We start from the raw sequence: 12,366 nt of genomic DNA, 5'->3' as shown, positions 1-12,366 counted from the left end.
TTTCTCCATCAAACACCGACTGACCTGCAGACTAACTGTAGCATCATTCAACTTGATGAGTTGTGGAACCTGATTTAGAGTTTTTGCCCTTACAGGAGGGGGTTTGGGGGCTCCTCCCAGCGTGGGTAGCATCATTCAACTTGAAGAGTTGTGGAGTCTGATTCAAAGATTTTATCCGTTCATATTTTAAGGCATTAGATCTCATTTTTGAACATCCACGCATGTGCAGTTTGCTTTCATCATGTTCAGTTGCTTTCTAGATTATACTTTGAATTCTTGTGCATTTTAGATCTATCGATTTGTATGTAACCAGAGCTCATTTTAACTTGAATTTTTTACTGCAACTTCACGCAGATGTCTTCATGCTCTCCACCAAAAATCAGATCATTCTGAGTTTGTTTGACCCACTTTAAAAATCGAGATTCAAAATCTGTTATTTTGCACCGTCAGGATTTTAGCCGAATCAGGACCAACTTGCGGAAGTGATTTCTCCCTAACCAGATATGATCTTTCCGATCCGTAAAAAGGGTTGTTTTTTAAATTGAATCTAGTTTGTTCATACCAAATTTCAGCTATTTCTATGGCATTTTCGTACCAGTTTCGGGTCAAAAACCATAACCCTGTCACCCTGTGTCATTTTAACGGCTCAGATTTTGATCCATTTTGTTTGAATTTTATTTTCCTAATGTAAGATCATTTTTCAATTCTGTAAAATGGGTTCTCTTAGTTTATGTGTCTAGTTTATCCCTGTAAATTTTCAGAATTTTTCATGGTCAATTACTGTTTTATTTTGATTAAATACCAGAACCTTGTATCCAGATTTTATAAATGTTCTGATTTTGGCCCCCATATCATGACTGTTGTAGCACTTCTTCAACAAATCGTTATTTGATTGGCAATATTCTTCAGCAAATTATTGTTATGATTTTTTTGAGTCTCTAATGAGTCTCTACTATGATTTGTAGTATTTTTGGGTCTCCAACGAGCCTCACAATGTTTTATAGTGTTGTTCGATCTTTTAACTATGATTTATAGTGCTTTGAGGTCTCCAACGAGCCCCACAACGATTTGTAGTGTTTTTCGGTCTTTTAACTATGATTTATAGTGTTTTTGGGTCTCTAACGAGACCCACAGCGATTTATAGTGTTGTTGGACATCGCTATAGCGATTTGTAGTGTTTCTCGCTAAACACTACAGCGATTTGTGATACAAATCGCTATCTGAATTAGGACCAACTTGTCAGGGTCATATCTCCCTAACCAGAGATCGGATTTCAAATCCGTAAAAAGTGATGTCTTTGTTATGAAGTCTAGTTTATTCTTGTAAATTTTTAGCGATTTCTATGGTCATTTGTTACCCCATTTGGATATAAAACCAGACCCTTATCAGTCTACATTATTTGAATGACATAGGTTTTTATTTCATTTTGTAAGAGTCATATCTCCCCAACGGAAGATCATTTTTCAAATTCGTAAAAAGGGTTTTCTTCCTCTATGTGTCTAGTTTATATCTGAAAAGTTTTATAACTTTTTACGCTCATTTGATATTTCGAACCTGTTAAAAACCGAGACATGTTATAAAATGTTATAAAACTTAAAAAGTTAGAAACTTCCTCTATGTGTCTCGATTTTTAACAGGTTTGAAATATCAAATGAGCATAAAAAGTTATAAAACTTTACAGATATAAACTAAACACATAGAGGAAGAAAACCCTTTTTACGGATTTGGAAAATGATCTTCCGTTGGGGAGATATGACTCTTACAAAATGAAATAAAAACCTATGTCACTCAAATAAGACAGACTTATAGGGGTCTGGTTTTAAATCCAAATGGGGTATCAAATGACAATAGAAATCGCTGAAAATTTACAAGAATAAACTAGACTTCATAACAAAGACACCACTTTTTACGGATTTGAAATCCGATCTCTGGTTAGGGAGATATGACCCTGACAAGTTGGTCCTGATTCGGATAGCGATTTGTATCACAAATCGCTGTAGTGTTTAGCGAGAAACACTACAAATCGCTAAACACTACAACGATTTGTGATACAAATCACTATCTGAATCAGGACCAACTTGTCAGGGCCATATCTCTCTAACCAGAGATCGAATTTCAAATCCGTAAAAAGTGGTATCTTTGTTATGAAGTCTAGTTTATTCCTGTAAATTTTCATCGATTTCTATTGTCATTTGATACCCCATTTGGATCTAAAACCAGACCCCGATAAGTCTGTCTTATTTGAGTGACATAGGTTTTTATTTCATTTTGTAAGAGTCATATCTCCCCAACGGAAGATCATTTTCCAAATCCGTAAAAACGGTTTTCTTCCTCTATGTGTCTAGTTTATATCTGTAAAGTTTTATAACTTTTTATGCTTATTTGATATTTCAAACCTGTTAAAAATCGAGACACATAGAGGAAGTTTCAAACTTTTAAGTTTTATAACATTTTATAACATGTCTCAGTTTTTAACAGGTTCGAAATATCAAATGAGCATAAAAAGTTATAAAACTTTCTAGATATAAACTAGACACATAGAGGAAGAAAACCCTTTTTACGGATTTGAAAAATGATCTTCCCTTGGGGAGATATGACTCTTACAAAATGAAATAAAAACCTATGTCACTCAAATAAGGTAGACTGATAGGGGTCTGGTTTTAGATTCAAATGGGGTATCAAATGACCATAGAAATCGCTGAAAATTTACAGGAATAAACTAGACTTTATAACGAAGACACCACTTTTTACGGATTTGAAATCCGATCTCTGGTTAAGGAGATATGACCCTGACAAGTTGGTCCTGATTTGGATAGCGATTTGTATCACAAATCGTTGTAGTGTTTAGCGAGAAACACTACAAATCGCTAAACACTACAGCGATTTGTGATACAAATCGCTATCCGAATCAGGAACAACTTGTCAGGGCCATATCTCCCTAACCAGAGATCGGATTTCAAATCCGTAAAAAGTGGTATCTTTGTTATGAAGTGTAGTTTATTCCTGTAAATTTTTAGTGATTTCTATGATCATTTGATACCCCATTTGGATCTAAAACCAGACCCCTATCAGTCTGTCTTATTTGAGTGACATAGGTTTTTATTTCATTTTGTAAGAGGCATATCTCCCCAACGGAAGATCATTTTCCAAATCCGTAAAAATGGTTTTCTTCCTCTATGTGTTTAGTTTATATCTGAAAAGTTTTATAACTTTTTATGCTCATTTGATATTTCAAACCTGTTAAAAATCGAGACACATAGAGGAAGTTTTAAACTTTTTAAGTTTTATAACATTTTATAACATTTCTCGGTTTTTAACAGGTTCGAAATATCAAATGAACATAAAAAGTTATAAAACTTTCCAGATATAAACTAGACACATAGAGGAAGAAAACCCATTTTACGGATTTGAAAAATAATCTTCCGTTGAGGAGATATGACTCTTACAAAATGAAATAAAAACTTATGTCACTCAAATAAGGCAGACTGATAGGGGTCTGGTTTTAGATCCAAATGGGGTATCAAATGACCATATAAATCGCTGAATATTTATAGGAATAAACTAGATTTCATAACAAAGACACCATATTTTACGGATTTGAAATCCAATCTCTGGTTAGGGAGATATGACCCTGACAAGTTGGTCCTAATTTGGATAGCGATTTGTATCACAAATCGCTGTAGTGTTTAGCGAGAAACACTACAAATCGCTATAGCGAGGTCCAACAACACTACAAATCGCTATGGGTCTCGTTAGAGACCAGAAAACACTATAAATCATAGTTAAAAGACCGAAAAACACTACAAATCATTGTGGGGCTCGTTGGAGACCCCAAAGCACTATAAATCATAGTTAAAAGATTGAACAACACTATAAATCTTTGTGAGGCTCATTGGAGACCCAAAAATACTACAAATCATAGTAGAGACTCATTAAAGACTCAAAAAAATCATAACAATAATTTGCTGAAGAATATTGCCAATCAAATAACGATTTGTTGAAGAAGTGCTACAACAGTCATGATATGGGGGCCAAAATCAGAACATTATAAAATCTGGATATAAGGTTCTGGTATTTAATTAAAATAAAATAGTAATTGACCATGAAAAATTCTGAAAAATTATAGGGATGAACTAGACACATAAACGAAGAGAACCCATTTTACAGAATTGAAAAATGATCTTCCATTAGGAAAATAAAATTCAAACAAAATGGATCAAAATCTGAGCCGTTAAAATGATACAGGGTGACAGGGTTATGGTTTTTGACCCAAAACGGGTACGAAAACACAATATAAATCGATGAAATTTGGTATGAACAAACTAGATTCAATTTAAAAAACAACCCTTTTTACGGATTGGAAAGATCATCTCTGGTTAGGGAGAAATCACTTCCGCAAGTTGGTCCTGATTCTGCTAAAATCCTGACGGTGCAAAATAACAGGTTTTGAATCTCGATTTTTAAAGTGGGTCAAACAAACTCAGAATGATCTGATTTTTAGTGGAGAGCATGAAGACATATGCATGAAGTTGCAGTAAAAATTTCAGATTAAAATGAGCTCTGGTTACATACAAATCGATAGATCTAAAATGCACACGAATTCAAAGTATAATCTAGAAAGCAACTGAACATGATGAAAGCAAACTGCACATGCGTGGATGTTCAAACATGAGATCTAATGCCTTAAAATATGAATGAGTAAAAACTTTGAATCAGACTCCACAACTCTTCAAGTTAAATGATGCTACCCACGTTGGGAGGAGCCCCCAGACCCCTCTCTTATAAGGGTAAAAACTCTGAATCAGGATCTACAACTCATTTAGTTGAATGATGCTACCCACGCTGAGATGAACCCCCGGACCCCCCTCCTGTAAGGGCAAAACTCTAAATCAGGCACATAAGTAGAGAGAGAAGGGAGAGAGAGTGAGAGGGTTGGTGTTCATGGCCTTCTCCAGGAGGAACCCTTTATCTCCCTTGATTTATTCTCTAGAGAGAGAGAGGGTTTTACAGTGTTTTACGAAGAAGGAAGAAGAAGAAGATGACGATGGAGCAATGTAGGATCGTCTGTTGGATGTGCACAGAAGTAGAGAGAGAAGAGAGAGAGTGTGAGAGGGTTGATGTTCATGGCATTCTCCAGGAAGAACTCTTTGTTTCCCTTGATTTCTTCTCTAGAGAGAGAGAGAGTTTTACAGTGTTTTACGGAGAAAGAAGAAGAAGACATGTTTGTCCTTTTTTTGAACAGAAAAAGAAGAAGACTTTGAAGAGTCAACATCATCCTCGACTTTATGGATGGAGGACATGTTTGTCCTTTTTTTGAACTGTTTGTTTTTTCTTTTTTGAATGAAGGGCATTTTTGTCATTTTCTCAAACCATCACTTTATGAGAAGAATAGCAAGAAAGGGTACTTAAGTCTTTGCAACAACACCAGAGTCCGATGCAAAGTTATGTCAACATACACGGGAATACGAGCCCCATGTGCTTGTATACGTGGTGCTCATTCAAAGCCCCGAACACAGACATGGGATTCAGTGAATCATCGGGGGCGAACATACACCACCCTCTCCTCGATTACTCGATGTGATTTCTTGCTTTCTCTCATTTGAGCAGAAGTAGTCTTCTCTTCTCTTTCGAGGGAGGGCTTTTGCTCATTGTGCATTTTGTCGATTTATTGGAATTGATGTCTGTAGGAACTTGCTGGGTTGAGTGTTGCAACCGCTGTCGCGGAGGTGAATGTCCTTCTTTAGCTCGCACTTTTTTCTTTTTTTGGTTTAGTTCTGAAGATGCTATGTACAGTGGTGTTCTTAGACAATTGTTGGAAACCGCTTTATCGAGTTGAACATGTCCCATATGATATAAACTGTTAAAATTTTTCAAAGCCAAGTCTGGAACAATTGTGATTGAAATCTACCTAAGAGTTGATCGTTGATTTATGAGAATGTTTCAAACCGTCTTACCAACAAACGAGGCGCTCTCTTACAACCCAAACTGTTCTATCCATTCTATTCATGCACTGTTAAAGTGTTCGGTGGTGTCATAAAAGGAGGAAAGTAGCCTACTAAATCATGGATGCTTCTATTATTCGACAGGATAAAAAATTATTATTTTTAGTAAAGATTTTGATTCTACCGTTTTCTTAATGCGATTGTCAAGCCAATCTACAACAAATTGAGCTTGTCTCTGAACCGAGTGATTCTAAGCTTGAGCAAAGGTTTAGTGAGAACATCTGAAACTTAATCTTGAGTTGAGACAAACCTAACTTTAACTTCACCATTTTTTTTAACAATTGTTTGGGCCAAACTAGCTCAGCAATGGTTTCAACTACAACTTTACATTGGGCTTCAATGCTTGACCTGACCACAATTCGCTGTTTGGTTGAGTTTCAGGATAAGAGGTTTGAACCCAAGAATGTCAAATAGCCTCCTATGGGCTTTCTATCATCTAGACATCCTACCCAGTCAACATATGAATAGGCACTCAACTGCAAGAATGTGGGTTTCTTGATTTGTAAAACCATATTTATGGTTCCTTTTTCAAGTATCGAAGAATCCACTTAACTTGAACCCAATGATTCTGATTTGGTTCACACATGAACTGACATGCTTTGTTGACAACATATGCTACGTCAGGATGAGTAAATGTGACATATTGTAGACCTCCAACAATGCTACTGCACTCGGTGGCATTATAAAACCTGTATTTTTTGAATATTATAAATAAATAAAGAAATCAGTTTTATCCTCAAGTTGAAAATGTGTTTTTAGTTTTAAATTTCATTTATTGGTATTTTATGTGTAATTTTTCATTTCTCGCCAATAAGGAAAAAATTGCCACTTTTAGAATTATTTCAGATAAATTACTATTTAAAATAGTTAATTTCTCTTCAAAACTATTTATTTTAGTGAATCATAACTTAAGGTATTTTCTAAGTGTTTGGAATCTAACTACATGTATTTTGGTGGTTTTTAGAAGAAATTCTAATAAAAGGTATTTTGGTCATAAATAATTTATCAAGAATATTTTAATCAAATAAATTATTATTTTAAAAAGTACCAAAACCATGAACTATATAGAATTAACATAGCTAAGAAAGAATTTATTTTGAAAAAAAAATGGATTTTAGAATGCACCTGAAGTCCATATAGGTTTAGATCCAAATGGGTTGACCTAAATTAGGGTTTTATGGGTTTTAAACAACTAAATGAAAATAATCCATTCTCTTTTCTCCTATCTTCTTCTCTCCTCCTTGGAAAACATGCTACCTTAGGGATTCATGCCCTCCATATCTCAGGATATGTGCCATCCATAGTTCCAACAACAGTGGTAAGTGTCATCTTCTCCATCTTCTTCTTCTTCCTTTATTTCCTCTTTTCTTTTTGGGTTTTTCCTTAGTCGATTTCCCTAAAACAAGTTCTTGAAATTTATGCTAAATTCCAGCATTGAAAATTGTATCAGCCATTTTGTGCCCTCTCACATGACTATTGGCATGATTAGGTGAGTTCTCTCTTTCCCATCCTTTTCTCCTTCGAATTTGTTCAAATTTTTAGTGTTTCTTCCTAGCTGATTTACCCTATTTTGGATTTCCTCATTTTGTGTACCCAATTCTCATCCTTGAAAATCATGCCCTGCAGCTGACGCCACCTCTGTCATCACCAACAATGTTGTTTTCATCTGCCTTATCTTCTTCTTCATCGATTTCCATCAATTTTGAATCTAATTTCCAAGAAAAATCAATTTTCCTTTGGATTTGGAGTGCCTTGAGATTCATGCTACCACTTTGGGATGTTTAGGGTTGCGTGCAGAACAAAGGAGACGCTCAACACAATGGTCCAACCTTGTTCTTAATTTTGGAAAGTTGTGTTTAATTTTTTTTGAAAAATCAATTTATCAATTTGTGTTTTTCTTGTTTATTTTGTGTAAAAAGTCATTACGATCTCTCCTCGTATTTTGTGTAGCATTGTTGCATCTCTAATAGTGGAGAAACACCCTAGCTGAGCCTCATTGTTGTGTTTATACTTGGTGTTGCATGCAGCACACCATGTGTTTGATGAATTGCCAAAGCGGCAATTCGTTGCAGTTTATGTGACATCTTGGAAGTTAGGGTATTGTAATATTATTTTTTCTTGATCTACAATGGTAGGATCCCTAAACTAATCTTGCTAAATGATTAATTAAGTTGTTTGTTCACAATCTAGTGTATTTGTGCATCATGTTAGCCTAAGCATGTATCGTAAGTACTATATTAGCAAATTAGGTTTTCTAGATGCCTAGTTAGTGGATTATACCATGATTTGATTATTAATTATAATTAGCACATGATTAACATAATTATAATTTAAAAAATTTAGATTATGCCTAGAAAATTGCACCGCACACTAAGTAATCAGTAAAATGCCCAAGAGAGCATATATAATTTCCATATTTGGAAGCAGTTTCGAATGGAATTTCAAATATGAATCATGTGTATTTAAAACCCAATTTTGAAAGGGTTTTATGCATGATTAAATCATGGTTATGTTTATATATGAGATGAGTCATAAAAATATATGTGATCGGGCATGAATATGTGTAGTTAACCATATTAACACGGGTATCATAAATGTGGTTTTTGCACATTTTAATGCATTATTTATATTCGCATATTGAAAGTGCTTAGAAATACGTATAAATCTGATTTAGAATATTTTAAATTCTTGAATATATGTACTATGTAATTATGTAAATTGTCTTGCAGGTATCGCAAAATAAATGATACTTTATGCTAAGTATCACTTGCGGCTAGACAGGCCATGCACATAAAATGCAATGCATCATGCAAATCTAGTAAACACTAGTGATAAGTGTATATGATGCAATGCATCATAAAATATGTTAAGTGCACACACAATACTCAGTGTTGGATATCTAGGATTGCTATGATTCTAGTTTGGAGATCATGCTCAGTATAGTTTGAATGTATGTGAATAAAAGTGTTCTTTTATTGTGATTCAGGAGATCATACTTGGCATAATTTTAGATAGCAGAATATGAAGTACTTTTACATATACATGTGTGCATATGCATGATTGAATTGAATATTACATGATTAATATGAATGCATGACTAATATTAAATGTTATATAAATGTTGCACGTGATGTATGTCATGTATGAAATGAATGTATTATGCATATGAATTTGAATTGAATGATTCATGCATAGGCGCATCAATAGATTATGACATGTACCATGCATCAAAACATATTTGTTTCAGTCATGCATATGGGCATGAACTGTTTAATCATGTATGAGGGCATGGAGTATTGAATCATGCATGAGGGCATAAGAGGATTATCCTGTAAGATAATGGTATTGAAATGTGACCTATGCCTTAATAATAAAGATAACCTTGAGACCACGGGTCCTATTGAGGCACTGATGAAGTCAAATTCTTAAATATGGTTGAGTCTGTCCCGATATCAACGAGATGACTGGGTTCATCCCAATCTCTTATCTTCCTTGGAGAGGAAAAGGTGGTACAAGTTTCGTAAGATATTTTGAGAGTTAGAGGACTACATGTGCCTCATCCGAGCCCCACAGAGGTTAAGGGGATAGGCCTACTTGGGGGATTCACAGGATAGGGCTAAAAACTCTGCAGAGTAAGGAAAAACATTTCCTTTTGTTTTTAGCTTGGGCGACATACGCTGTCATAAGCCGATATGAGGACTCTGTGTCTATTTCTCAATCCCTGCATTACAGGATTAACTGCCTAGGATAGACCCAGTTAAGCCATAGGAAGAAAAATAAAATACATAAAATAATAAATACTCTTATGATTGTTTCTAGGTGACTATACCCTCTTTTGTACCAGATGGGTTTGAATAATCAAGAGAAACAATGCATTAGATTTTTAGAGTTATTATAATCATGTGTATAAACATATAGATATAGACATGTAGAGTTTGTTAATGTTTACTTATGTCATTGTATATAAATTTACATGTGAATGAAAAAAATATATTTTAGGTCATGTGGTTGACCTGTTGCTTCAAGTCATAGACTTGATAGTTTGCGCGTGAGGTGCTTGTGTGTGTGAGACGCATGAGAAAGGGCGAGTTAGGGCCTATTCAATATATGATTTAAATGAAAAAACACATTAATGGTGCTAAGCACAAACTTGATGATTTGATAAATGTAAGAATGCATATCATAGTCATGAGATGGTGATGTATGCATTTTTTGAGAAAAGATTTTGAATGCTTACATTTTTTATAGACTAGTTTATCTTATTTACTTGAAAATGTCTGCACGTATCTAGTACACTGGAATGGTCGAATGCGACTTTGACCTATTTGTCATATGCAACTTTATAGATGCATGTGTTATGTTTGAGAGAGACTCTGATGTCCTAACTTGTTTAAAAAGCATGTGCGTGTGGTTCACGCTGGACATGGTCAAATGGGATATTGGCCTCATTATATTATGAAATTATACGTGAACTGCTTATGTATTATTCATTTACGTGAATGAATGAATACCATGAACATGAATGAATGTCATAGATATGAATGCATGAATAAATGTTATATGAGTATATAAATTCTCTTTACCCTCATTTTATAAATGATGAGAATCACACTTTGCTTGTATCATTATAAACATGATTTGTATTCTTCTAGTTTGGTTTTGGGTTTTTCTATAAGCATGTGGTTAATTTTCTACAACATTACAAATACTATCTTGGAAGACTGAGCGAAGGATGGATTGTTGTGCACTTGGAGGGACCACTCTTACCTAAGTATGATCCCTCAGAGATCCAGACATTTTAATTTTGATAAACTTGTAAATAATTAAACTTTGTGATTCTGGATCTTTACTTTTTAAGGACTTATAAATATTTTGGAACGAGAATCCTTATGAATGTTGTCTTTTCTTCTAGGCAGTAATTTCACTTAAGATTGCAAATCTCAAACTTTTACGTAACTCCTCAATTGTTTTAACCCTTTAATAAATTTCGTCTTTCATATTTTTTTTATACATGATGGTCCCTAGAGTAATAACCTCAATCAGGTTATATCTAAGGTTGATTTCATACTCTATCTAATACTGGGAGGCTAATATACACTTTCACTTGTGCTCATGTGGGCCATCTAATGTTTAAAACAGTTGAAATGAACTAGTTGACACATTACCCATAGGAGTCATGTAAAACTTCGTAATAATTGAAATTTTTTAAATTTTATGAAAATTTCGGGTTTCAATTTTTTTTTAAATGTTGGATCTTTTAGGGTTGTTATAGGCATTTTCTAACAAGATTCTTTCATGTATGGATAACACCATATTAGGAGCAACAAGAGTGACCATGAGCTTGCAATCAGTCATACCCATTTTTGTTAGGATATCCAAAATATATTTTCTTTGACATAACAACATTCCATCAGTAGAGTCAGAGTTGACTTCAATTCCAAGAAAATAATGTAATAGACCCAGGTCTTTAATAGAGAAATCAGACCTAAAATTTTATATTATACGATTGACCTCATCCTGTGAGTTTTCTATAATGATAATGTCATAAACATGAATCAAGATAAACATGTGAAGCTGACTGGTGTGGCAAAAAAAATGAGGGATAGACTTTGGATTTAGTAAAACCTTTTCAAATAAAGATGAAGTCTTTCAAACCAGGTTTTGAGAGCTTGTTTTAGACCATATAGAGCCCAACCAAGTTTACAAACATAGTAGGGTTAACTTCTGTCCTCAAATCCTTGTGGTTGAGACATGTATACTTCTTCTTTTAGGATGCCATGAAAAAAAATATTATGAACATCTAATTGATGAACTGGCCATCTTAAACTATCAACAATAGATAAAATCATTCTCATAGATGTGGGTTTAATTACTAGACTAAAAGTCTTAAAGTAGTCAACACCTTCCTGCTCACTATTTCTCTTGGCAACAAGTCAGGCTTTGAACCTAGCAATAGTTCCATCTGCATGCCTTTTGATTTTGTAGATCCACTTACATCCAACTAAATTTATAACATTTTTTGTTGGAACAAGGTCCAAGTTTGATTATAGTGAAGAGCTCTGACTTCTTCTTCTATAACCGGACGCCACTTAGGATCTACATTGGCTTGATCAACATTGTAAAGTCTATGTTCATCCTGATTAATTTCACTTAGAAGAACAATAGGATGTTGGTACTCAAAGAACAATCTGGGTAGCAAGGTTCCATCTTGGGATTTGGAAACCATATGATGGGTTATAGTAGGTGTGTAGTTGGAGAGGTCTACTATGAGATTCAACCCAATGATGAGGATAACAAAATGTTTTCACTGGATCTCTCTTCTAAGGGTGACTTAGTGGGAGATATAGATCCAAATTGAGAATTA

The sequence above is a fragment of the Nuphar pumila genome, chromosome 17, assembly GCF_984573655.1.
Source record: "Nuphar pumila chromosome 17, dmNupPumi1.hap1.1, whole genome shotgun sequence".
NCBI lineage: Eukaryota > Viridiplantae > Streptophyta > Magnoliopsida > Nymphaeales > Nymphaeaceae > Nuphar > Nuphar pumila.
This window is presented reverse-complemented; position numbering follows the sequence as displayed.